Genomic DNA, 26,870 nt, shown 5'->3' with positions numbered 1-26,870 from the left:
GATAAGGAATGAGAGCTTGCTATGTTTTTATAAGGTGGTCATGGCAGGATGCTCTCTGATAAGAAGACATTGGGGAAGACACCAGATGGAAGTGAGGGAGAAGGCCATTTATTGACTGAGGTAGAAGTGTTCCAAGCAGAGAGAATAGCCAACACAAAGGCTCAGAGGCAAGAAGGTGCTTGGTGAGCTTGAAGAACTGAGATGAGACAATGTAGCTAGAGAGGTGTGAGCAAGGAGGAAGTGGAAGAAAATGAAATCAGAGGACTGTGTGTGTGTGTGTGTGTGTGTGTGTGTGTGTGTGTGTGTGTATCAGCAAAGAACATGTAGGGCCTTACACGCCACTGCAAGAAATTTGGCTTTTACTCTGAATGAGATGGGAAGCTGTTGGATGACCTTAAACATAGACCTGTCATGACCTAACTTACTTAAGTTTCACTCTGGCTGCTATGTAGAGCAGTCTGTATGAGGACGGGAGTGGAAGTGGAGGACCAAGGGAGGTGATACAGCGTTCTTATCACCTCTACTTTAAATGGAGAGCTAACAGAATTTGCTGATGAATTGGCTATGAGGCTAAAGAAAGAGTATTCAAGGACTGATTCCAAGGTTATCACAAAAACAGTTTCTTACTACCCTGTTTTTGTACATTGTAACAGAAGGAATGACAGAAGTTTGCTGGAATAAGGTACGTGAGCCTTTCAACACCTATACTGGCAATTAAAGAACATCTGTCAATTCAATCTTTCTGATCCAGCAAACAGTGCAGTTTGGGGAGTCAAAAAGACTTTAGGAAGGCTCTCAACCACTTAAATCTTTCTTGAGACATTTACCCATCCTGGGTCTGCATTTCTTCATCTTATAGGATTGGTGAAATAATTAATTGAGGTGAATAAAGCACCAAGTATGGAGTCTGGCCTATGGTAAGCATTCAGTACAGCTGTACCTACAAAAGCTAACTTTTATTATTGTGTACCACAAATTAAACAACCTGTAAAATCAGGGCAATGAGCTCATTCTCTTTTACGTGGTATCAGTTTATGCTCATAAAAGGTTTAATTTCGCTCTTCTCTCTCTGACTCTCTGGAGACTTGGTGAGTGAGTGAGGTGGGAGTGGGGAGCGGTACCCACTGGAACAAAAGATAATTCTTAAATGAAACCATTTGTTCTTTCCCTTCACATTGGTACAGTTTCAGAGTGGGAGCTCACTTCAGAGTCTCTCATACAGCAGCTTTATTAAAAACAATAATAGTAAAAAAGGATCCAGGTTAATTCTAACGACTGACCCTGGAGGCAGCACTTATATGGGCAAAAGGGGATGCTTTCCAATGCTGGTGTTGATTTCCATGTACAAACCCCTCCTCACAGACTCCTCTCCCCATTGCAGCCAGTGTAAAATGAATCATTCTCTTTATGATTGCTCCTTCAAGTCAGACCCCAAGCCACTTGTACAAGAAAGGAGAAAAGCTTGGAAGGAGAGGCCTGCAGCAGGAAATCATGTGAGATATCTCCTTTCATGAGCAGTGCCCTGGCTTAGCTCTAAATCCAAAAAGCTAAGTGTCCTGAAGATTGGTGATGCAGCAGCAACTACAACTTTCTGACATTAAGGGTGTGTCATGGGGAATGAATTGTTCTGTAACTGAAGGGAGCCTGGAGCAGAATCAGTCATCTCACACCTGTCTCTCTCTCTCTCTCTCTCTCTCTCTCTCTCTCTCTCTCTCTTTTCTCTCTCTCTCTCCCTCCCCCTCCCTCCCTCTCTGACACACAATCCAACTTGCCCCATTTTTCTCCCTACCCCAATTCTGTCCCACACCTCAAGGGGCCTCATGTTCATATGTACAGACACTCTAGCTCTTATGTCCAATTTTATTCCAATACCCTTCACTCCCTCAACTCCCATCCACCATCAGGGCCACCCTAGAGCCCGAGGATGTGCACTCTATTCCAACACCAAGATACACACTTGTGGGGACACTCAGGCCCTGGGGGGTAGGTTTCTGGTTGTAGGTCTGGGAATCCCTAGGTCCTGTACCCTGGAGGGTGACGTAGTACTATGCTGTACCATACAACAACCACTAATGGAATGTGGCTATTGAGCTCTTGAAATGTGGCTAGTCCAAAATGAGATGGGCTGTGAATTTAAAATACACACTGGCATTTGAAGATTTAAAAAAATGTAAAGTATCTCATTGGTAATTTTTACATTGATTATATTTTTAATTAATTGCATTGTGGATATATGATTAAACTTAATTTCATCTGTTTCTTTTTGTCTTTTTCACAAGCTGCTGGAAAATTTCAAATCACTAATGTGGCTTGCATTACATTTCTGTTGCACAGAGTTGGTCTAGACCAGTGATTCTCAAAGTGTGTTCCCAGAGCCAGCAGTATCAATATCACTTGGGAACCTATTAGAAATGCACATTTTTAGGCCCCAACCCAGACTTATTGAATCAGCAACTCTGGATCCAGCAACCAATGTTGTACTAAGCCCTACAGGTGGTCATGATGAAAATACCAGTCTAGAAGAGAGGGCAGCCTAGAAGTGGAGTTTTCCCACCTTGCTTCTGGACTGGACCCCACGCCACTGAGATTGGACCCCTTATTCCAGTGTGGGGACAGAGACCCAGAGAGCAGTTTCCAACTCTCAGCCTCACGTGGAAAGGTGCTGGCTCGGGTAGTAGATGGCCATCAGCTGTGACTAGTAGGCCATCAGCTGTTACCAGTTAGCCGTTACCCACTGATATAACTGCTGAGGCTACGTGGGCGGGTTGGTTGGTTGACAGAGAAGCAGACGGCGGGTTGCGCATCGTGTGGCTCCTGCTCCTTGTGTCTCCAACCCAGCCGCCAGCGAGACTATAGTGGTATGACTCCCCTATTCATGGCTCCGTTGTTGTTCCTTTTTGGCTTCACCATGTCCTGCGTTCTTGTGCGGGGAGCGGGACCAGAGACCCTGCATGATACCAAGGATGCAGAAAAGTGCAGGAAATGGACCCTCTGAAGTCTCAGAGCCCCAGTCCCAGCCCAGCTAGTTCTGCCCTTAGCCCTACCCCTCATGCCTGCCTGGGGTTGCTCTCCTCCTGCAAGGAGATGTATTTATTCAAAGGGGTTCAGTCATCTTGCTAAATAAAATCACTGGCTTAGGCTGGCAAATATTGACTCAAGCTGTTACGCTTGTATGTATGTCAGTAACTCTCAATGTTCGAGGGCTCAACAAGCAAACAGGAGGTACAGGAAGTTATTGTGGTGTCCGGGCCCCTGTTTGTTCTGTGCAGCTGATGCCTGTTGCCCATTGTGTGAGGGTGGTTACTAATGGCCTTGTTATGGAGCACTCTGCAGTTGATAAGGCCAAAGGCTTTCACAGAATACAAACGCCTTTTACATTTCCACTTGAAGGGTTTAATTGTGTTTTGAAATATACTGTACCCTAAAGGCCTCTTTCTCTTCAGCAATGTACATCCCCAAAATCAAACCCTGCAAAGAATAGAATGCATAATGGGGTGACATGTAATGGGTGATCTCGAATTCGGTTGGAAGGGGGGCTGCTGGTATCCATTCTGCATATATTTAAGTAGGGCTCCAGAGCTGGGAAGGAGGAGTAAGTGGTGGCCGCCTCATGAAGGGCTGTAAGGCATTCATCATCCACAGTTTTAAAGAATTGGAAAATGTTCAAAATTCCTTGTTTGTGTTTTCTTTAATTAGCCTGTTGGTACAATACTAATGGTGGGAACATAATTTTTTTTTTTTAAATTTCTGATTCTAGCTGGTGTGCTGGGGGTGGGACTGGGAGAATGAGGGAAAGCTTCAGCATGCACAGGGTTAGGGAATGGGTAGAAGAGGATGGGGGATGGGTCTGGCAGCAGCCTGGGGGTTTGGAGGAAGAGCAGAGGGTAGGGCAGGGAAAGTAGGGACCCTCAAAGTCACCCCTCCATTTCTTTGTTTCTAAATCCTGCTCCCTTATTTACTCTCTCATATTACTCTCCTTTTACTTCTCTCTTTTCATTCTTGGTTATTTTCTTTTCCTTCTTTTCCTTTCTTCCTTCATCTTGACTTTTTCACCTTCTGGAAAAATATAGACATAGAAAATTACTTAAAAGGAAAAAGGGAGGAAACTAGCCACTAAATACATTGGGTCCATATATCCACCCTACCTCAGGAACATGTACTTGCAAACACAACCTTATTTATCCTATGTAAGCATGCAGAGATGTGTGCATACACACACACACACACCTGAAATATGTAACATGATTCTTTAGCTGTCAGCCTATAGCAAAACATAAAAGAAGGCTTTTGCCAAAGTGACCCTGACTCTGAAAACATGCAAAGATTTTGGTGCTTTGAGTTCTATTGTTTAAAGTGACCATATGGACATAACTGAAATAGGTAATTTAATTAAGGCACTGTCTTAGCCTACTTGGGCTGCCATTACAAAAACCCAACTTGGTGGCTTACACAGCAGAACTTTGTTTCTGAACATTCTGGAGGCTGGGAGTCCCAGATCAAGGTACTGTCCAGTTTGGGTCCCAGTGACAGCTCCTTTCCTGACTTACAGATGGCTGACTTCTCTCTTGCCCCCACATGGCCTTTCCTCCAGCCTGCTCATGAAGAAAGACATTAAGCTCTCTTTCTCTTCTTATAAAGAGCATTAATCCCATCATGAGGGCTTCACCCTCATGACCTCATTGAACCCTAATTACTTCCCCTCCTGAAGTTCCTTCTCCAAACCACATTGGGGGTTAGAGCTTCAACATACAAACTTTGGTGAGGACACAAACAGAACAGAGTAAACATTCAATAAATATTAGTGTTAACCACTGCTTCTGGAGTGTGGACTTGTAAATTGAAAGCATTCTGTGGTTGAGAGATCCATTTTTTTTCTTCTGCCATTTAGGCCTCAGCACTGTGGTCAAATTAACAAAATCATAGTTAACTAGATATTCATTTTCAGTTGTTATTCTATTAATTATAATGCACATACTTTACATAGGACATAAGCCTTAATAACTTAATACTGAGAGCTCTCAGGAGCTATTTCTTTCTCTCTCCATGTGAGTTTTTCTTTATTGACTCTTCAAAAGAAACCTGGTGATGAAATAGTCAGTTCAGTTCACTGCCAGCTAATCCACTGCCAAGGGATGAACCCACAGTTGTGTTACTAAGAGCACGGTCTAGTATCAAAACCCCAAATAAAGACCCTGTTCCAAGTCACTGCCCCTTGATTCACCCCTGACTTTAGATATCAGTCTGTGTTTTCTCAGTCCAAGGGGGACCAGGCTCAAGTGGATTAAATTATAAAATGATGAGCTGATCATTCCAGGTTCATTCAAGACCCATCTGGGTTGAAACCACACTTTTCTGTGGAGCTCTGCCTTTTGACAATTCTTTTGCCCTAGATGCTAGTTAGGTTAAATAGATTCAATGCAGAAATTTTCCCTCACAACTGTGATAGTCACAGATAAGGCATAATTTTTGTAGGATTCATATCTATATGATGTTTCACTATTAGACCTAGGTTCCTCAAAGTGTGATCCTACAGTTTGTTAAAATGCAAATTCTCAGGCACCATCCAGAGTTACTAAATCAGAATCTCAGGGCTGGGCATCCAAAAATCTGTGGGCTAAAGTCTAAAAAACAGGGCTAAACCTGGACAAGGACACTAATATTTTGTTGTTCTTGTTACCTTTTATTTTTCTTCCTATGGTGAGGTTTTTTTCTTCTCAAAATGGAAAGGACTTTGTATTTTTTCATATAATTATAAAATCATGTATGTTCCTTGTAAAAATGTTGTGGTAAAGTTTAAATCATAAGTTAAAAATCACCAGTAATCCCACGACTCAAAAATAAACACCTGATAAATATTATCATCTTTATCCACTGAACATTACTGTGAACAAAACCCATTCTGTGAGCACAGTTGCTGCTTTCAGAGAACCATAGGATAGTAAAATCATGAGGGAACCTGGAGAGCGTTGGGTCCCCGCTCCCTCATTTCTATCAAGGAAAACTCAGTCATTAGCTCTACGGTATCGATTCAACCAAAGTCTGGCATAAATGAACCTAATAGTTGTCTCCATCAGATGTGAATGAGGCACCAGATTACCTATCTAATGGGCTGCACTTTAGGACAGAGCTCTGAATAGTTCCAAATCTCAAAGATGCCTAAATAGTGTATGTCCCTAAGATGCCTAATAGTTTGCCCTTGGGGAAGAAAACAAACAGGTAAAGAAAGATATCATATGAGACGTATTGATATTATTTCTCCATCTTTGGTGAAGTAGGCTCTACAATAACCATCACCCATTATTCAGTTAGCAGTGCAAAACATATTAATATAACGATGACTCATTCATTCATCCATTCATTGCCCTCACAGATATTCTTTGAACATCTAATTTGTGCTCTACTGCTTTAGCACTAGTGTCTTGGTAAGAAGAAAAATATACATATTTAAGTACATCATTTAAATAAACTTGTACCTTCCTAAAATATAATCTTATCTCAATGTGTTCTATATGAGACTGGGTTTTTAAGGCTAGGGAAACAGTATGCCTTCTTCTTCAATTTTGACTACATACACTACATATGAAATTAATGAGAGCTCTCCATTTATGGAGTTGCTCAATATTTAGATTACTTTTTAATGAAATATCTTGTTATCACTATCCAAATAATTGATGATCTTTCAAATGGAAACCACATGGAAGTACAGGGACAGGAAATTCGTGTTTCTCTTTGTGTGGACATAAAAGAGAAAGCGTGTATTACAGGATAAAGAAAAAAAAAACAGGAGGTTAAGAAACTTCTGTCAAATATCTATTAAAGTTTCTGGTTGGTGAGCTTTAGTGTGCCAGTTATTTTGTCATCATGTGCACCGTCCCATTTGTTCTTCAGAATGTCACTGTACCACAGATGGCAGCTCACGCTGTTACCCAGGGTACTGGTGAGTTGGCTGATGGGCGAGAAGTTGCCTATGGATGAACACTTGGTGAACTAATGGCACTCAACATATTTAAGATAGTATTATGAAAATCAGTATATGTGTATTCTAGTAAAACACTTCATGGTCCTCATAGCAAGGTCTTCTAATGCCAGGAAGTAATTTTTAGAAATGTAGTCAGCTTCCTGGAAACACAAAGCTTAAAAAAAAAAAACCTTTCAAGAATCAGGGACTTTTCCAAGTTTTTAGGCTCTATGCCTTCATTATATTGATGAGTAAAATGGAGGCCCAGAGAGGTTACATGCTTTAATCAAAGATTGGAACCTGGGATTTCTGTAATGCTCTTTCTACTGCACCCATCTTGCCTAGAGAGCCTCAGAAAGCACATCTACACCTATCCCTCTTTAATCAGTATTAAAGTTGCCTTATGTCTTATCTTGAATATGAGCATCTAACTCTTAGATGGTGGTGATAATCAAGATGTCAATTAATAGGAAATTAAGGGTATTTGTTGAAAAATAATGCACTCCCCACATACTTGGTAAATCCAATTAAACTGAGGCTTGAGAGTGGAGTGGAAACAGGATGGAGTGTAGGTTGGGGAGTGTAAGGGAATGTGAGGGTAGGAAGTCAAGAGTAAATGAGAACATTTCTGGAAAGGGCCACTAGAGGAGGGTCTTTAATAGAAATTAATACGAACTTGAAGAAAAATTTAATGTTTAATTTTTTTAAAGAAAACCATAACTCTTACATGTCCTCCTTATAGTAGGGCCCGAGTTTATGATTTAGCATTTTATATCAGTTCATAATGTGTTATTAGGACAAGGCAAGGAAAATGGTTTATAAACATGATACTCCACTTGGAAATGTCTAGACGGCTGTTTTTGTTCTTTCCCTCCTCTCCTTTTCAATAGTCCAGACCTTGAATGTGAGAAGGAGACTTAAGATCTTCAAACAATAGGCCAAATAAATGTCTTTTACATTTTGGAAAGGGGAAAAAAAAATGACTCTCAAGGGCTCAGTAAACTGACTCGAAGTTGGCCTGAAAGAGTCACAATACTTTTTCATTCTCTGGATTCCTCATGGTCCCCACAGAATTATTCCACCAGCTCTGTGACATTCTGGGGGCTTTTATCTTTTATGGTGAATTACTATATCCAATGCAAATCTCTTCTAGGGCTCAGAGAGATCTCAGCAAGCAAGGAATATGGAACCGCTCAAATGCTCAAATCAGGAATAGATGAGGACTTTGAAGATAAGGTAAACTGTGTTTTCTTGTTGACAAAATAATCTGAAGCTTTTGTTGTATGTTTCCATAAAAGACTTCCCAGGCATAAATCAATATGGCAGCACCAACTCTGCGAGAATAAGAAATGATAAGTATAGTTTTCAGCACCCCGTAACCACTCATTACATTTATTTCCCAGTTTTCTTTGTTATTTCTTTCCTGTTCAAATTTGAGCCAGCACATTTTTGGCTTCCCAGCTGAAGTAGGAGGCACTGCCAATCAGCAGGAAATATAATACAGATAAGATTCATATAAACTCTTTTGAACTAGTAAAATAGCTGGATGGGAAATGGATGTTAAATTGTTTATATTTGGCACAAGAAGAAAACGTTCCATTTTTAAATTCAAAGTCTCTGCACCTTTGTAAATGAAAACAAATCACATGGGTCATGTAGTGTTCCACTCTGTAAAAGCCATCAGGAGACTGATAAAAGCTTTTGTAAATCACTAACTCTATCTGGGCCTTGCTCAAAAGAGTCATTCCCCAGATTAAAATGATGTGGCCCTTGACCAGGGTCTCTGGAAGAAACTGTGCAGCAACAACAAGCTCCCAGCATACTCTGAGGAGTACTCTATAACCTGTGGCACGTGAGGTCTGGAGAGCGTAGGGGCAGATGTCTATGAATTCTTGTTTTTCAACTTAGGTCTTTCCAAAACCCTGTGAAGGTGAGACAGAATGGAAGATACAAATGTGTGGTCTGAAGATATTAGCATCGTGCAAAAGCTTTCATCTTGGCAAACACTGGTATGCCTAGCGAGGTTCAAGTGATAAAGAAAAAGTAATTTTTTAAAAGGACAGTTGAATTCCATGAAATAACCAAGTAGTTTATCTCACAGAATGATAAATTCCCAGTTTGTCTCAGTTTTTTCACATTTTAACCGTTGATCTCATGTCATCTAAGTATAGTCTAGACATTAAATGATATAAATGTGTTTAATAGTTAAGTAACATTAATACAAAGCTAAATTATAGACAGCTGACTGGGTGGTGAGCTTCCTGCAATTGGTGAGATACAAAGCCTGGGATGCCTTGTCGCTGTGTTCCCCTCAAGTGATCAATCCGTGTTACTATGTCTCGGTTAAATAAATTATAGGATCAAACACGTGGACCAAAGAAAGGGGACAGCAGGACTATGGTTCTTCAGACTGGCTTCATGAAGTTACGTATTGGCCTGAGTTGCACATTAACACAAATCCATCTGGTCCTTATTATCAGAACAATGTTGACCTCAGAAAGAAGCAGATAGGAGGGAGCTCAGTGCAATTCTATGCATCCTTTCAGAGCCTGTAGAGCTCCTCTGGGCAGGGTTTCTACCATTCTTCCACTCCACAGGGGAAATCCTGCACTACAATCAGGAGCGTGCGATGCAAACAAATGCTGATAGCTACCTTTATCCTCCTTCATCTCTCATCTATATTCAAGTAACTTAATAATGTGTAAATCAGGAGATTATTTTCTTTCAATCTGGCGTAGGTCTAATATCTTAAGATTTCAAAATGGTGCCGTTTACATAGGCAGGGGAGAGAGATGTGAGCACCCTATATAAAATACTTTCCTTTGTAGCCATTCTCCTGCCATGATGGATCCGAGGACTCATTTTCAGAAGATGACTCGTTGGCAAGATGATACCAGCCCCCTAGTCTCTGCTTAGTTTTATAATCATTCCAGAAAGGAGGTTTGAGACTAGACCCTTGTCTCTCTCTGCCTCCTATTGAACTTCTTCTAACCAGCACCCCACAGGTTTCAAACAAGTGCCGAGGATGGAGCAAAGTCAAGAAATCAGAACGCAATGGTTCTCTGGCTCTCTGAGTGATGCTGAAAGGACACTTTGAAGTCAATAGGCTCAATGTGGAAATCAAAAGGAAGTCTGCAAATGCATGGAAAAGTGAGAATCATTTTCTTTAAAGTGAACTACACTGCATTCCCTAGCGACTCAAGTGCTGTTGGCAGCCCGCAGGTTTGCTGATACTGCCACAGATTGGCGCTATCTATTGCGGAGATGAAAGAAGCCAGTAGTACATTAAAATAATAATAGTGTGAATGCCCAAATTAGGTAGCACTGATAGGACATCATTTTCAATATTCAGAGAAGTTACCACATATTCACAAACCAGCAGTTTTGTTCAATACTTGAACAAATTTTCTAACTGAATTGAACGCAACCTACCATTAGCACCAATGGTTTGTATTCACTGCACATGAACAAAAGTAAAAAACAAACTGAACTTCTGCTATTGAAATTCAAGACAAAGAAATCACCAGACTTGTTGAGGAGATGCAAATACTCTGAAAGGCTTGTTTTTATAGAGTTGAGAAATGAAACCACATCCCCATCAAGGCTTGGAGGCTTTTCTGGAAATAAGGAATTGGGGCTTAGCAAATATCAGCTTGGAACATGTTGGCAGTGTTAATGGGGTGGATGGATGAATTAGTTACTGTCCAGAATTTGCAAAGGGATCTCGTAGGAGGAACAACAACAAGCAAATACTTGGGTTTTAATTAAATTATTAACAAACAGCCTCAGTTTGAAAGTTCATTATTAATAATGCATCTGAGATCCCCAATGTTGATGGACTTATTGTTATAAGTGGTAGGTCAAGGAAATCACCAGGAAGGCAAGGCCACCGCTTTTCCTGTTCAGTTATATTGTTTTATTGGAACAGAGGCTGTTCTCTAGTGATCAACATTTAGGACATTTGGTGATGGAATGAATAGAGCATCATCACAGCACTGCTGTACTAATGATACTTGGCATTGAGTTGAATAAAGGTGACTGGATAACAGGTGCTTCCCTGATGAGGTGGTGACTTCTACAAATCAGGCTAAATGTGCTGAGGCTCGTTTGTGACCTATTCCTGGTAACTTTAGTTTATAGCTGACATTAGAGGAACGGCCCTTTATCATTTCAATCTGATTTGAATGTTTCAGTAGGATGTTGCTTCTGAAGTGTGTTCTTTTCTTCTTGGAAGTTTATCCCTCTAGGATGGTTATTGGCTCTTAATTTGGGCTCCATCAGAAGCAGACCCTGAGGCAAGGGTATGAATACAAGTAAATTATTTGGAAAGCAATCCCAGAAAGTGTTGCCAGATTTAGCAAATACAGTAGTGCATTTGCTTGGGGGATGCATTCCAAGATCTTCGGTGGATGCCTATATATACTGCGTATATTTTTTCCTATATGTGATAAAATTTAATATATATTAGACACAGTAAAAGATAATAATAACTAAAAATAAAACCAAACAATTATAACAATATACTGTAAAAAAAGTAATGTGAATGTGGTTTCTCTCTCTCTCTTGCTCTCAAATAATTTTTATATTTTTCAGTCTAAATCTATTCCTGAATCTGTATAACCATCCCTTACTTCCAGTAAATGGCTTAGTATCACTTGTTTCAGGGGATCCCTTGCTGAAGTCTTTGTACAGGCTCCATGCTGTCTGGGGAAACACATTACCATCATTGGAACACGTTTTGTGTTCATGTCTTCCACCCACAAATTTAATGCCTTTTCCATTTTTACTAAGCGTTTATCATGCACCATGGCCATAAGCTTTGCAGTTTGAAGTGTGACAGCAAAACTAGCACACATTTTTATTCTTCACAATTTCACAGATAGAACATTTGTTCTTACTGTAGATCTTAGCAACCTCAGCATAAAATATTTTTTCTCTCCTTATAAAGTAGAGAACTTTCACCTTTTCACTTAAAGGAAGCACTTCATGGCTGTTCTTTGGCATATCCGTATTGCCAGCTCACTACTCTTGCACGTTAAGGCCATTATTAAGGAAAAGAAGCGTGACTTGAACACAAGCACTGCAATACCACGGAGTCAATCTGATAACCAAGGTGGTTACTACATGACTAATGGGTGGGTTGGGCATAAAGTGTGGATACAGTGGACAAAGGGATGATTCATGGCTCGGGCAGGATGTCATCATGCTACCAAGAATGGTGCTCAATTTAAAACTTATGAATTATTTCTGAAATTTTCCATTTAGTATTTTTGGAACACAGTTGACCATGGGTAACTGAAACCATGGAAAGCAAAATGGGTAAGGGGAGCTACTGTAAAAATGCAGAAGCCCAGCTACATTTTAATTTCAAATAGCCAAAAAAAAAAAAAAAAAAAAAAGCTTTAGTATAAGTTATGTCCCATGACATATTTGGGACATATTTACACTACAAAATATCAGTTATTGTTTATACGAAATTCAAATGTAGTTGGGCATCCTGCGTTTTATCTGGCAACCACAATCCCAGGAAGTTAAGAGAGTGGGGACATGAGATAAGGCAAGTGAAGGAAACCAACACAGACTGCACTAATGAGCAGATGTGGACACAACTGTAGCTCGGTCCCTCTGGGGACTTTGTGAACCTGTATAGAACAGACCTTAGAGTTGTCCTGTCTGGGTATAAAGGAACGTGGGACATGTATCCACCATTTCCTTCAATCATTTGTTAAGGGTTAATCCTGGGAGCATGTCTCCCCCACCCCTTCTGTCTGTCCTTTGTCAGAGTGAGGAAAGCACCTTCCTGCATCATAGGAAGCACTTGGCAGCGAGTTGCAGGTACTTGTAATAGGAAGCCCCTGTCAAATACCGGAGTCTTAAGTACCAAGGGTTATGGGCAAAACCCTGCTAGTGCCTTGTTTGGTGACTCCGGGCAAGTCATGGCATCTCTTCATGTTTAAATCCTCAACTCTTCACCTTTCTTCCAGAGGCTCGCTCTCTCCTGAGGACAGTAAGTCACTGATAACTTCTCTAGGAGAAGCTGCTTATTTTTCCATCTTGGGGCAGGGAAGCAGGGTTGGTGTTGATCGAGTTCCCATGCTATAGTTTCTCCAGCATCTTTTTTAAATCCTGCTTCTATGAGAGGCCTACTAGTACGTATCCTGTTGTCAGTCGTTAGTGAGCCTAGCACATGGGTGGTTCGCAGTCTTGCATCATGACTCACATCCTAACTCCCTCCCGTGCAACTCCAACCCCTGCATGGTTGTTTCTCCTGACACCCAGGGCCCCTCCTCCACAGACTTTTCCCTCTACTTCCCTTCAGCCATCTATCTGTTCCCTTAGGCACATGCTGCACTGTGTCTCATCATCAAGAATGGCTCCCTTACCAAATGTAAATTCACATGCTGCCCCCCACAAATTCTTGTCTTTTAGCCCTCTTAGTGAGTTACTATTTAGATTTGATCTTTGACCCTGCTGAAACTCCTAATACCTTGAACCCCTCTACCAGCCTCACCCAGACGTCACTACTTTTCCTATTCATGTGAGACTGCATGGTTTATGTCTCAGAACTCACTCGTTGCCTGTGATTAATTTAACACTCCAGTCTAACAAAAGCCTCACCCTCCATCATCCATCTCTCCATTTCCTTTGCATCTACACCTGGGAAGTGGAGTGCTATGGTTTGACCTCACAGAACAATTGGAAATGATGCCTCTGTTGCTAGATGGGACGGGGATGGGGATGAGGGAGAAGGTGAGGAGATTAGAAAGCACAACTGGCAACCACAAGATTGCCATGGGATACGAAAGACCGTTTGGGGCATATAATCAAGAATGTTATAAAGATTTTGTAGGGTATCCGATTAACACTTGTCTTATTAGGGAGAATACTTCATGGACGGTGTAGGCACCTGACCACTGCAGTGAACACACCTGAAGCTGAAGCCAAATACTAATGAATGTCAACTATAATTTAATATATATATATAGTCACAGGATGTGGAGTACAGCATAGGGAATAGAGTCAGTGGAATTGTAACAGCTATCTACTATGTCAGAGGGGTCGTAGATTGAGTGAGGGGGTTATCATTTGTGAGGGGTATAAATGTCTAACTATTACATTGTTTTCTACAACTGAAACTAATATATCTCTAGACTTAACTGCCCCCTCGATGCTCTTGGCAATCCTATTATATTTTCCTAAGGTATTCTCTCTGGTTCTTTCCAGAAACTATTTAAAATTTGCTTTACTTTCCTCAAACCTTCTATCTCCCTCACATAACCTTCTCTGCTGGTGTTTTCCCACCTGACTTTTTTTTTCTCACTCTTAGGTTGTGATTAGACCCATTTTTCCTGTTTTATACACACACACACACACACACACACACACACAAACCATTGGATGAATTCTCTCAGATTTTTGCCAAGGAAGTCATGAATTTTCTACATTCCTTTCTCCTTCCTTCCTTCCTTCCTTCCTTCCTTCCTTCCTTCCTTCCTTCCTTATTCCTTCCTTCCTTCTTTTTATTATTCTTTTCTTTTCTTTCTTTCTTTCTTTCTTTCTTTCTCTCTTTCTCTCTTTCTTTCTTTCTTTCTTTCTTTCTTTCTTTCTTTCTCTCTTTCTCTCTTTCTTCCTTTCTTTTTCGATGCAGTGGAAAATAAGTCATGTATTTGTTGCATCGGTCTCTCCCCATCCCCTTCCAGCTGCTTTGGTCATTTCCTCTGGGAAGCCTGGTCTATTCTCTGCCTCCACCCATGCTCCAGTATGGGTTAGGCATCTTGCACATGTCCTCCCCTGGCACCTCCTCACCTTGCACTGAGGACAGGTTACATGGTAGTCACTCACCAGTTGTTAGCCATAGCTTGAGGGACAAAAGAGGTAATAGTTCTGACTGGTTTATAGTTGTAAGTTCCTAGTTGTTACCTCAGAAAGTATTCAAAAAGTATTTATTGAATAAGTAAATAAAAAAACAAAAGGAGAAATGAATTGGCTTTCTATAGTTTCCTGTGCTCCTTAGAGATGTGCATTTTTATTTTCAAGCATTAGATTTCAATGAGAACTTTTAAATCTAGGGAGATTGTGAATAACTCGGCTGCGCTACGCTTTTCTAAGTGAATGCTCAAGTCAATCAGTTTAGTCAATAAAATGGCCAATTAATGGAAACTGGACCTCCTTATTTGATGAATTTGAAACGTTAATTCAATCAGAATAAAGAGATCTTATAACCTCACACAAACTTAGTTGGTATTAGACCTCAGGAGGAATTACAGGTTTCATCAATGCAATGATTAAGAAACTCTAAATGAAGAACAAATGCAACTATTGATACACACGTCATTAAGAATATGAATAAAATTTTAGTTCTCAGGCATCCAGAGGAATCACCACATTTGTGATTTTTTTTCTCTCGTTGAATAAATGCATTTGTAATTTCTCTGAGAAATTTCTATCCCAAATCACCAGTTAAAGCCCAGCCCAGAAGTTTATTTTGCTGGGTACACTATGATTTCATTAGCAGTTACAAATCTCATGGTTGATATCTTGAGATACCTGAAAACACATTACATTGGTCCCCAAATTGTAAAGTCTGAAAGGATTTGGATAAGAGTAAAGCATATCAGTGTCTAAGACCAAATATAGGGTCAGAATATATTTAATTACCTACAGGATAATTTAGGTATTAGCTTCAGTGGGTCTTCCATATGATCAAAATTTTATATGTACTCATTCTTTATGTGACCCCTGTAGGGACAGAGTCAGGAGTGCAGTTTCCAGGCTTTCGGCCTCACGTGGAAAGGTGCTGGCTCAGGTAGTAAATGACCATCAATTGTGATTGGATGGCCATCAGCTGTGGCTAGTTGGCCGTCAGCTGTAACCAGTGAGCCATTGGCCACTAATATAACTGCTGTGGCTACACTAGCAGAAAAATAGGGGCTAGCAAGAAGATGGTGGCTGAGCTAGCAAGCGCGGATTGCAGTTAGCACTGCGGATTGCAGCTAGCAAGTGAGGTTGGTTGGCAGAGATAAGTGGACAGCAGGTTGCAGATTCTGTGGTTCCTGCTTCCTGTGTCTCCAACCCAGCTGCCAGCGAGAGTATAGTGGTATGGCTCCCCTATCTAAGGTTCCGTGGGTGTTCCTTTTTGGCATCACCATGTCCTGCGTTCTTATATGGGGAGCGGGACTAGAGACCCCACTTGACTCCCTGCATGACAACCCCAGAGAGCATTGTCATTATAATAGCCTCTCACTCATTAATGCTAATGATGAAGAGGTATATAAAATTCCAGAGAGAAAAAGAATTTCAAAGTATTTGATAAAAATTACTCGAACACACTTTCATTTGCGTTCACTTGTTCATGATAGATTCTTCCCTTGTTCCTCCTTCGCCTCACCTCTATCCTTCCATCTTAAATCCACCTCTTTCTCATTTGGAGTATAATAAATAGGAACAAGATCCCAAAGTAAGCTCAGTAGCAAGAGAATATATTGAGCATTAATGTTACCCACTCAATGAAACCCTGCTGCATTGGGAGAAACAGCTCAAATTGTGATGAATGTAGAAAACATGGGTAATGAAGAACAGATCATATTTCCTAATTTTCTTTACTTTTATACCCCCATATAAATCCTCCCCCTAATACTAAGAAGTTAAAAACTTGTCAAACTATACTTACATTAGAAATTTTTAAAAAGAGGGCAAACAGATAAAGAAGGCAGAAGATCAGGAATTCACTACCAAATTTTGCTCTGAGCTCCCTAGAAACTAGGGAGGAAAGGAAACCAGTGTCATATAATTCTTGTTATTTGAATTTAAATTTAAAGATGTTTAGGTAGTATGTGTGCATGGCAGTAAATTCTGAAAGGCACATGTCAGGGATCATGAATTGCTACTGAGGGGACATTAATGACACAGTAGAAAATAAACGCCTTCTCAAAACAATTGAGCACCATAATAGTCCTTCATTTGGTAATTAGAACTTTCTCTTTCCATTTTGAGGAGTTAAAAAATGGTCTCGTGCAGAATCAGAAAGAGAAGAATACAGATTTCATACTTAATTCCTCTCTGCTGGCCATTTCTCTTTGTTGGGTGGTGGTCCAAAGCAATCTAGACATAGCTCTTAACAGAGGTACTGAGGGTGCCATTTATCACTTCAACACACTGCTTTAGTCCATAAAATTCCTCGAGACAGAGCTATCTTTATGAGCCATCACACAGTTTTAGTAGGACATTTGAGCTTGGACTAAGTCCATGTTTGGCTGCTTATATTAAATTGTCATTCCAAAATTGGGTGCGTTTCAACAGGGCTGGCATGGAACACGCTCATCCTTGCTTTAACCAAGCCAATGAACCCAGACCTGTCTCTGCATTTACAGTGTCATACTCACCCCATTGTTCACCCATGGTTCATGGCACTAAAGCTGGCTCAGGGAAACAATGAATACCTGAAGAGTTTGGCCACTGTCTTCTAAATTCAAATGTTTTACAAACCAATGTATATAAATAGGGAAAACCTTTATTCAAAAGCAGTTTTCCCCACAGAGCTCTATGTTTTATTTGATCTTGTTTTTTATTTTGATTTTGGCTCTGCAGTTGAGGCTAGGGAAGGGGTAGAAGTTCCAGGATGCCATATGAAAGGCCAGGATAAGGGTGCTATGAGAGCAACCAGAAAATAACTGAAACCTCAAGAGAGACACTGTTCAGCCATATCTCTCCTGAGTTTTTCAAAGGCTGACATGAGCCTGTCTTAACTCAAGTGACTGGTGGACAAACCTTGCCTTATTAAGCATATCCCGGTGGTTGCTGACCACCAGCCCAGCATTGGGCTCTGGCCTGCCACCTCTTTGCAGCAGACCTCTTTTTTAATCCATGTCACACCTGCAGATGTGTTTGAAATTCACCAACCTCCAGAAGTGTCCATCTAATTATGCTCAGACTCAGCTGAGGTCAAAATCTGCTACAGCCAATCATGCTCTTATTTGTGTGAAATGAGTCAGCACCTTCAAAATGGTGGTAATAGAAACAATTTCACATAAATAACTGTTGATGTGACTGCTGCTGAAAAGTGACAGTGCCTCCCCTAATCACCTTCATTCATCAATTCCTGTATGACTCCAAAATCTACATTTTAAACTCTTATCCTTCTTCAGTTGTTTGTAGAAAATTTTCCTTCATTGTTCTGCTGTCAGTTCCACATTAACACTATAAAATGCAAACTCATCATTCCTCCTGGAAACCAGCTCTATCTGCTAAGGGTGCCCCCTTCCGTTCTTTTTTGTTTGTTTCTCTCGCTCTCTCTCTCTCTCTCTCTCTCTCTCTCTCTCTCTCTCTCTCTCTCTCTCTCTCCTTCCCTAATGTTGTGCAGTATCAATGCTTCCTTAATGCTGTGCATCCATACCTCTCTGATCACTTGCCTGAATCTAGCTTGGGCTCTGGCCTGCCACCTCTTTGCAGCAGACCTCTTTTTTAATCAGACTCTTATTCAACAGACTCTCCTGTTTGCTGCTGTCTCGGCTGTAGGTCTGGTTTAGGATCTTAGATTTCATTCTAAATTTCCTGCCGTTGACCATTGGTCTGGGCAGGGTGTACCTTTCCCGTTAGTGTCTGAGCCCTCCTGGCCCCCAGCAGGATGCTAGTTCCAAGCCGTGGCTTTACTCAGACCTGAAGTGCCCAAGATCACCTCAGGTTCAGACTATTTATCTGGCTCCTAGCTCATGACTGACTGAGCTCTTGGGCCTTTCAAGAATTTTCTGGTCCAGGACCACTCCTTTTCCTCTCCATATCTCCTTGACTTTTCCTGCTTTCAACAATGGTTCCTATCTCTGACAGCTTCCACTGCCTGCTGTCTCCTACATCCTGGCTTTAAACCTAAGAGTCGTATCCTCCCTTACCCAAAGTTACTTGCACAATATATTTTGGCAATATATTATTTCTAGAGATCACTGTTCCCATCTGAGGCTCTTGTTTTAATTAATATTGGCCTGGTCCACGCCTATGTCAGTCCCCGCTATTTTCCATATATCTGGGACACAATTACCAGATTAATCTACTAGAAAATGCCACTTTCATTGTAAGACTTCACAGATCAAGTACATGTCTGCATTAGTTTTTTTGTTGACAAAATAAATTTCAAATCCCAAACATGGCATTTTATAAATAGGCCCAAGCTTATCCTTTCAATCAATGTTTACCTGTACTGTTTACCTTACTCAACTGGTCAACAATGCCATCCCCAAAATACACCGCATGCATCTGTAGGACTCAGCTTGCTCATACTGCTCTCCTTCCCTAAAATACCTTCATGCCACTCGTAGGTTGGTTTTGAGTAAGCCAGATAACCCATTAAGAGCTACAGAATACTCACCGTAAAATGAGTTTATGATATAAGATGAGTCCTAAAATCTTTTCCAACTTAGAATTTCATGATTCAGAGGTGTCATTCTATCCTAATCCACATCCTCCAAGCCCTCCAAGTTGTCACTAAGGCCATCTATGTCTGCCTCAAACCCACAGTGAGCAACTCTTCCTCTGACTCTATTTTGCCCTTTCTCCCATGACTCATTTGGCCCATAAACACATATATTCTTGTGTGACTGTTTAACTTGTCATGTGTCTCTTTTCTCTCTAATTCCTGAATCATGGGATCCAGGTGTCCCACCTTACAGTAGTGAGTGTCCAATCATTATCGATTGATGGATGTTGAGTGCATCAAATCATTAGTGAAAATTGCTGGAAAAATAAATTAGAAACATAGGTATCACAAGGGGCCTCGTTAAATGTACTCTCACTGGTCTAATTGCATTTAATTAAGTCCCTTGGGAAATAATTGCCCCTTAGGCCGTGTCATCCAAGGTCAATGTGACTCATTTTAATCAGAACATCTCCTAGGGTGATGAAGCAATTGCATAGCATTTGGACTTGTATCCATGATTTGGTCGTGGCATTATTTTAATTTGGTTGTATCTGAAATACCTGAATTTTAAGTGTAGGAAGAAGACTTTGTAAATTAGGCCAAAAAACAGTCATTAAGACCTGCTTACACAGTCACCCCAGCTTTCCTCACAGCTTCTGTCCCCTTGCTATGGGCTTTCTTTTCAGAGGCCCTGGACTCATATCAGATGACATAACGACTCTTGGAAAACTAGTTGTGAGAGGTAACTAGAGGTTAAAGTGATGTAATATTTCAAGTAAGTATGATTTTGCTGTTTTATCTAGAAATGTAAAGTAAAATAAATTATTGTGTGCTTGTTTTGAGTAACCACTGTGGCAGCATTAGCCTCTGGACATGTTAACCAAGAAGCTAAGAAATATAATAGATTAACAGTTATGTTTTACTTTTTGGATACATTTTTAATCATTACAGTTATGGGCTATGTCTTGAATCCACATGCATCTGCTCTTTGATCCAAGTGGATTTCATGATCAAAGAAAATGGTTACAGGTATTATAGAGCAACTCTTCTCCATTTTGTCTCTCAAGTCTTACAGAAATGTTTAGGTTGACTTAAAGATTTCTCACAGCTATGTATTATTTACTCACAAAATATTTTTATGTAAAAGTGGATTTTATTGTCATTATTAACTATTGTAAAGAGGCACTAGGCCACTCATTGAACAACAACAACAGCAAAAAAACAAGGTTTGTGAACAATATTGGAAACCAGGGATATTATGTTTTTTGTTTTTTGTTTAATTATTTAGAGTAGATGTGGGAGAGAGCATTTGGGATGGTGATGCATAGTTTGGGAACGATGAAGGGTACAGGGAGCGTAAAAAGGCATTGGACCCAGATGAGCATCTTGGGCATGATCCCAGTTGTGCCCTCACTGTGGTGTGTAACCTTGAGTTCATCATTTGTTGTTTCTGTACCTTAGTCTCTTCAACTGTCAAATGGTAATAATATTTTACTTATTTTTATTGAGTTCTTAAAGTGGTTATTTGAGATAATTTTGAAAAGACAAAAAGTTACATTGCTATACATGTTTATCCTATTAGTATTACTTTTTCTCTAGGTGCATTGAGAACTAGCCTTTGAGTCATTTAGAAATACCTCACCTTAACTTCATTATTATCCACCCAAGATCAAAATCTAGCCATTTGGCATAAAAGGATACTGATAGCTAAGGAGCTAAAGGGCAGTGTGAAATCACTGGTGGGAGATACCATGATTCTTACCATCAAATAAATATTAAGTTCCTAACATATTCTAGACACTTATAAAAGAGATAGGGCACAGAGAATTAACTTGCTTTTGTCAAGGGCTATATTTAAATATAAAAGGACTTATCATCTAGCTTCCTTGGTGGTGCCCTCAAACTATTCTTGGAATGGGGAAAAGCCAATTCCTTATTTAAAGAGCTATTCTCTGTGTGCAATTCTGTCTCTAGGCTGCCTCAACAATACAAAGGGAAAACAATAAACAACAAGTAGAGATGAAGAATAAGGATTAGAGATTTCAACCTTGGAATAAAATTTGTAAAATATGAGGACACAGCATAGTAAACACCAGAAGTAACTTTAAGGGTCTGAATTAGTGTAGGGTTGGCTTTAGAGAATAGCTATTGGTTTCAAATAATAATACTATGGTTGGTGCTGGGAGTTTAGCCAAAGGAGTGCTGAGGAAACACAATTAAAAACTTTGTCTCTGTGGTTGGCTGGGTGATCCTGTGGAAGACAGGTTGGTGGAGGTGGAGAAAATCAAGTAGATCTTGTAAATGGTGGGGATCTGGGCTAGATAATTTCTAAATCTTTTTGGGATCTCCAACTTTATGTTTTGTGAGAGGTATCACATAATATATATTAAATAAAGCCACATCCGTGAATAAAGCCAATCATCGCTTATTATCCCTTCTTCCTTTCTGAGTTGACCCCACAAATACATATTCACTTTATATATGCCATATAGTCCCTTCAAAGTTATTTACCTGAATCTTCACATATGAAATATTATATATCACTTAGATACTTAGCATGTGATACCTAGTAATATATGTGTATTTTTAATTGTCCTTATTTCTCAAAGATTTCTGGCACATAACATACAAGTAGGACTTTGCATATAGAAGTCATTTGATGGATGATGATTAGCATATGATAAAGTTTCAGTTTCCATATGAGATATATTTCTCATCAATTAAGAAAGACAGACTCTGTGCATTGGAGGGATAAAGGGTGAGGAAGATGATGAGAAAATAATGGTCCTTATCAATAGATACACATTGTTTGCAATTCTAGCTTCCCTGGTGTACTGTGTGTTCATGGACAAATTACTTGATCTCTCAGAGGCTTTTTCTTCCATTTGTCAAATCAAACCCCCTTCTGATCTCATCTGGACACCTTCTCCAAAGAGTGGGAAAATTGTCAGGAAAGCAGGAATGAGGGCAACAAAGGTGAGCAGGTATTCAATCTATCAGCTTAGCAGTGCTCAAAAACTATGAGGTTTTGATCATCCTAGAGTTGATCGATTGAATGTGATTTGACTGTGAACAGGAAGGCTTACTAAAAGTTTCAAAATCCAACTTGGAGCTGACAAGAAGATTTAGGGTTCCAAATACCACCTCCTTACCCTCACTACCACCTTCACGTGAGAAACTGACATTTCCTTCCTTCTCCCTTTCTCTGTGCCAGCTGTTCTTCTGCCCAGGCCTAGGTCTCTGGAGCAAGAATATATACTAGTCCTTCCTTAGGTGAATCCAGGTATTATGGGACCTGAAACTTAGGACATTTTGGAAACCCTGTAGAAGGAAAAGCATAATTTTAAAAGTATATATCTAAAATTAGGTATGAAAAAAACATGTTTTAGAATAAGAAAAGAAATCACAACAAACTATAAATTTTAAAAATACCACCCATCTCACAAAATCCAGAAAACTATAATTTTTAATGAAATACAGGGGACTTTTCTATAATACTTCTCTCCTACATTTTTTTGGCTGTATATGCTTTCATTACCAACTCTTGATAATTATTTTGTAACATCTTTTCAATATAAAAAACATAAAGATAATTGAGCTCTATCAGGATGTAATCTAGTGTTTTTTGTTTTGTTTTTTAATTAATAGTTTTAGTAAAGAGTCATTCAAATTACAACTTGCTATTGATAATTCCACATAGAATTTCAGGATTGTCTCTATCAAATTTCTTTCACATATGAGGAAAAAGATTTCAGGGCATTCAAAATTCTCTTGTGTAGTAACTAATCTTAAACACTCATTGAATTGACATCACTTATTTAAGAGTTTGCCATCAGTCTCTTCATAGTAATAGAATATTATTCATTTTAGGTTATCTTTGTTAATGATATTATTCCATGTCAAATGGACAAGTGTGGAGGATTATAAAAATGGCCACAATGTTTTCCTTTTTCTTCATCCATGTCTTTTAGTGATATCCTCCCACAATAACTCTAGACTTAGCCATGTCACTTACTTTAATGGAACTTTACCAAACATGTTGCAAATTGGTAATTGAAACACACTTGGGATTTGGAGCTTTCCTCTGCTTACTGTTGTTGGAAGCACTGCAACTAACATCATGAGAATAAGCTCCAACTTCTCTGCTAAAGAATGAGATGCTGTAGCCCAGTCATCCCAGTTGACTGCCAGCCAACTCCAAACCCATAAGGGAGGACATACCTGGTCACCCACTGGCTAACTGCAAACACATGAATGAGATGCGCCAAGACCAGCAGAAGAACTGCCCAGCTGAACTCAGCCCAAATCGCCAACATGGTGTATAGTGAGCATATAAATTGTTAAGTCAGAGGTTGGCAAACTTTTTCTGTAAAGGACCAGATAGTAAATATTTCAGGCTGTGTAGGCCACTTGTGGTCTTTGTCACATTTCTCTTCTTTAAAAAAACATTTCTTTAAAAATATAAAACCATTCTTAGCTGTAAGAAATACAAAAATAAGCCATGGGCCAAATTTGGTCCATAGGGTCAAGTGCAGTTATAGGAAGAGAGTTTCCCAGCAAAAGTTAATTAGTATAGCAAGAAATTTAAGTGTTTTCCCAAATCATTCATATGATTCGTTCTTCTTCCAAAATTTCAGGGCCTGACATTTTTTCTACTCAAAATGTATCTCTTAAACTTAACAAATTCCTGCTTTTGGTATGGTATGAAAATATTTTTCAAATTCCCTTCTTAAGAATAATTTCTACTGATTACATTATTTACTTTTGTCTCTTATATTTTATATTCCATTAACTTTTATGTTAACATTTTTAACATGTATGATAAATAAAATTAAATGTGGCAAGAGAAAATACTCTTCATATATGTATGTCCAAATCAGAAGGTGGTAATTTTTCATCTTTTTCATTTAAATACTCTAAAACATCGTTCCCATTAACAGTTAAAAGGTTGTTTTTGAGCCTGACTAACTTTTTGAATATATTTTTGCAGTTTGTTTATGTTTGTGTACTTTTTCCGATTCCTGGAATATATAACTTAGAGTTCTTAAAGTCATTACATTTGTGTTTTAAGTCTAAATATCATATACATATTTGTTGATTGGAAAAATATTTTATAGAGTAGATCCTTGCCACATGCATTTACAACCTTATTTCTCCACCACTAGCCATGTGAAGCATGGTGAGATAAGACATATTAATAATCCTTCTAGCTGGTACATTCATGTTTCCATGATAAGTAAGCAGGAATAGTCAGCAGTAGACAATTCCCAGAAGAAATTGCTAAGCTTGGACAGAAGCACTAACTTTACTATACATGGAGTTGACTGCATCTCACATAAATATATTGACTAAACCCAAGAAGTGTCTCCCAAATTTGATTTTCACTTATCCATAATCCAAAAATGCTCATGGTCCCTCCAAACCCAACCAACAAGGGGAAGTGCGATAGAAGGAAAATCAGAATGGAACAAGACAGTAGTCTTAACCAATTACAGTTAAATATCTTTCTTTACAAACTTTTAAAAATATATGGGCATGTGAACACATCGTTACTGTGTTTCCTTGAAAATAAGACCTAGCCAGACAATCAGCTCTAATGCGTCTTTTGGAGCAAAAATTAATATAAGACCCAGTATTATATAATATATTATATTATATTATAAAGACATGATATTGTATTGTATTATATTATATTATACCTGGTCTTATAGTAAAATATATTACATTATATAAGACCCGCTCTTGCTCCAAAAGACGCATTAGAACTGATTGTCCTGCTAGGTCTTATTTTCGGGGAAACATGGTAGGAATCTTTCTAGGGAAGGTGCCCATGCAAATGAGGGGACTTGAAACTTCAGTGTTATTAACTTCCCTATAAATCTACCTCTGTAACTTTGAGATCATTTTAACCACATTAGAGGAAGCAAGCATGAACTCAAGTGGGTGGGAGTCACCTATTGCCCAATTCCATTAAGCGATTTTACCTGTAAAAATGGCAGTCTTTACTCTGAGTTCTCAAGCAGTAAAAGTATTTTTAGCGTAAGTTAACTATATGTGCACCACAGTCTCCATGTCAAACATTCTCAAGTACAGCTTAGTATTTCCTTGTAAGTTTTTTACCTTCAATGTAATATTGACCACATTTTTAATTTTAAAGCATTCACTTTTTAAATTTGCATTCTCTCATACATCCTTGGAGTCTCATTCATTAACTGTCTATCTGGTATCTGTAACATCAGTAACCGTTGACACAAAAACATATGTTTTGTAAAATTATTCCCACAATTTATCATCTATTACTTAACCAAAAACTTTTTATTGGTCAACAATGTGAAAATGTTTCCCCTTGGCCAGGTTAATTTAAAATACTGTTGTGGTTTGGGAAAAAAATAAGTTTCCATGAGATTTTCCTTATCTCTGTTTCCCATCTGGCTTGCTGTTATAAACATTTAATCCAGTGTTTGCTGCCAATGTTTCCCAGAAAGCCTTATAATTGCTTGGAATTTGTATGAACAGTTCCAGTCTGGTGCACAATTAGGGATGCACTATAAAATTTTCATTGCTCGATTTACTTGAAATTATAACATGGATAGGGAACAATAACACCCATCGATGTAGACTATAAAAATGATTTCTAGTGATTTGCGAATAATAATACCAATAGATAAAAAAATTAATTTGTAGTTATAAGCCCCAAATGAAGAAATTTCAATCCAAGCATAGACATAGAATATTTAATGAAAAACTTTATATGTGGAAAAATAAAACAAAGTCCTTGAAGTTTGAAAATTCACAGGATTCAAGAAGAAAAGAGGAAAGGAGGACTCATCGCCCTGTGCTTTCTCAAGTAAAAAGGCTTTAGTACAAATACTCATTGACTCCTATAAGAAATGATCTTTTTCTGATCCTCCATATCTAAGGAAACAGAAAGGTAAGTAAATAGTGCAAAAGGCAGTTGATATCAATGTCCCACCAAGATTTGGCAAATTAATCCAATTGGTATTCGTCATTTCTGAAATAAACTAAGTGTGCAAAACCTTTCTAAAACACTACTTGTCATGCTGTGGACTATAATTTCCACTGCTTCTCTGTTTCTTGAGGCTCCAAAAGTGCTCTATCATTGGCCATGCTATTAAAGCATATCCATTAAGTTTAGTGAATGGTACTTGGGCTGTGCCAGTTAGTGTCTGTGAGTGTTTGTATGTGCCAACATCTAATTGAAAAGTATTCGGTCCCACGCTTGCACTTTAAATGTTTCAGCTGTGTGGGCATATAAAATTTAAAAAAATAACACTGCTGGGCTGTTGGCCTAAAAATACATTTGAGTGGAGAAGCTGGGTGAAATGCAGATAATTCCAATAGAGGTAAATTGGGATTTCCGAAACCCTCTTGCTATGGACGGCTTTCTGTGAGAGGACCAATTCATAGAGTGAGAAAATGCATCAGCTGTTCAGTCTATTGGAGGAGAAAAAACAATGTTATAGTAACTCAATATCAGATCCAGAA

General features: G+C 39.1%; 1 long non-coding RNA gene across 1 annotated transcript in view; it reads left to right on the top strand.

The window, feature by feature from the left end:
- Nucleotides 1-26,870, top strand: part of LOC141571349 (uncharacterized) — a 145,966-nt gene that overhangs the window by 61,978 nt on the left and 57,118 nt on the right. Inside the window, exon 2 of the long non-coding RNA XR_012496111.1 lies at nt 8,112-8,194. This is a non-coding gene — a long non-coding RNA (uncharacterized LOC141571349). The remainder of the gene's footprint in view (nt 1-8,111; nt 8,195-26,870) is intronic.

This window comes from Rhinolophus sinicus, linkage group LG04 (genome assembly GCF_036562045.2).
Source record: "Rhinolophus sinicus isolate RSC01 linkage group LG04, ASM3656204v1, whole genome shotgun sequence".
Lineage (NCBI taxonomy): Eukaryota > Metazoa > Chordata > Mammalia > Chiroptera > Rhinolophidae > Rhinolophus > Rhinolophus sinicus.
The sequence above is the reverse complement of the archived record's forward strand: the minus strand, read 5'-3'. Positions and strand labels throughout refer to the sequence as shown.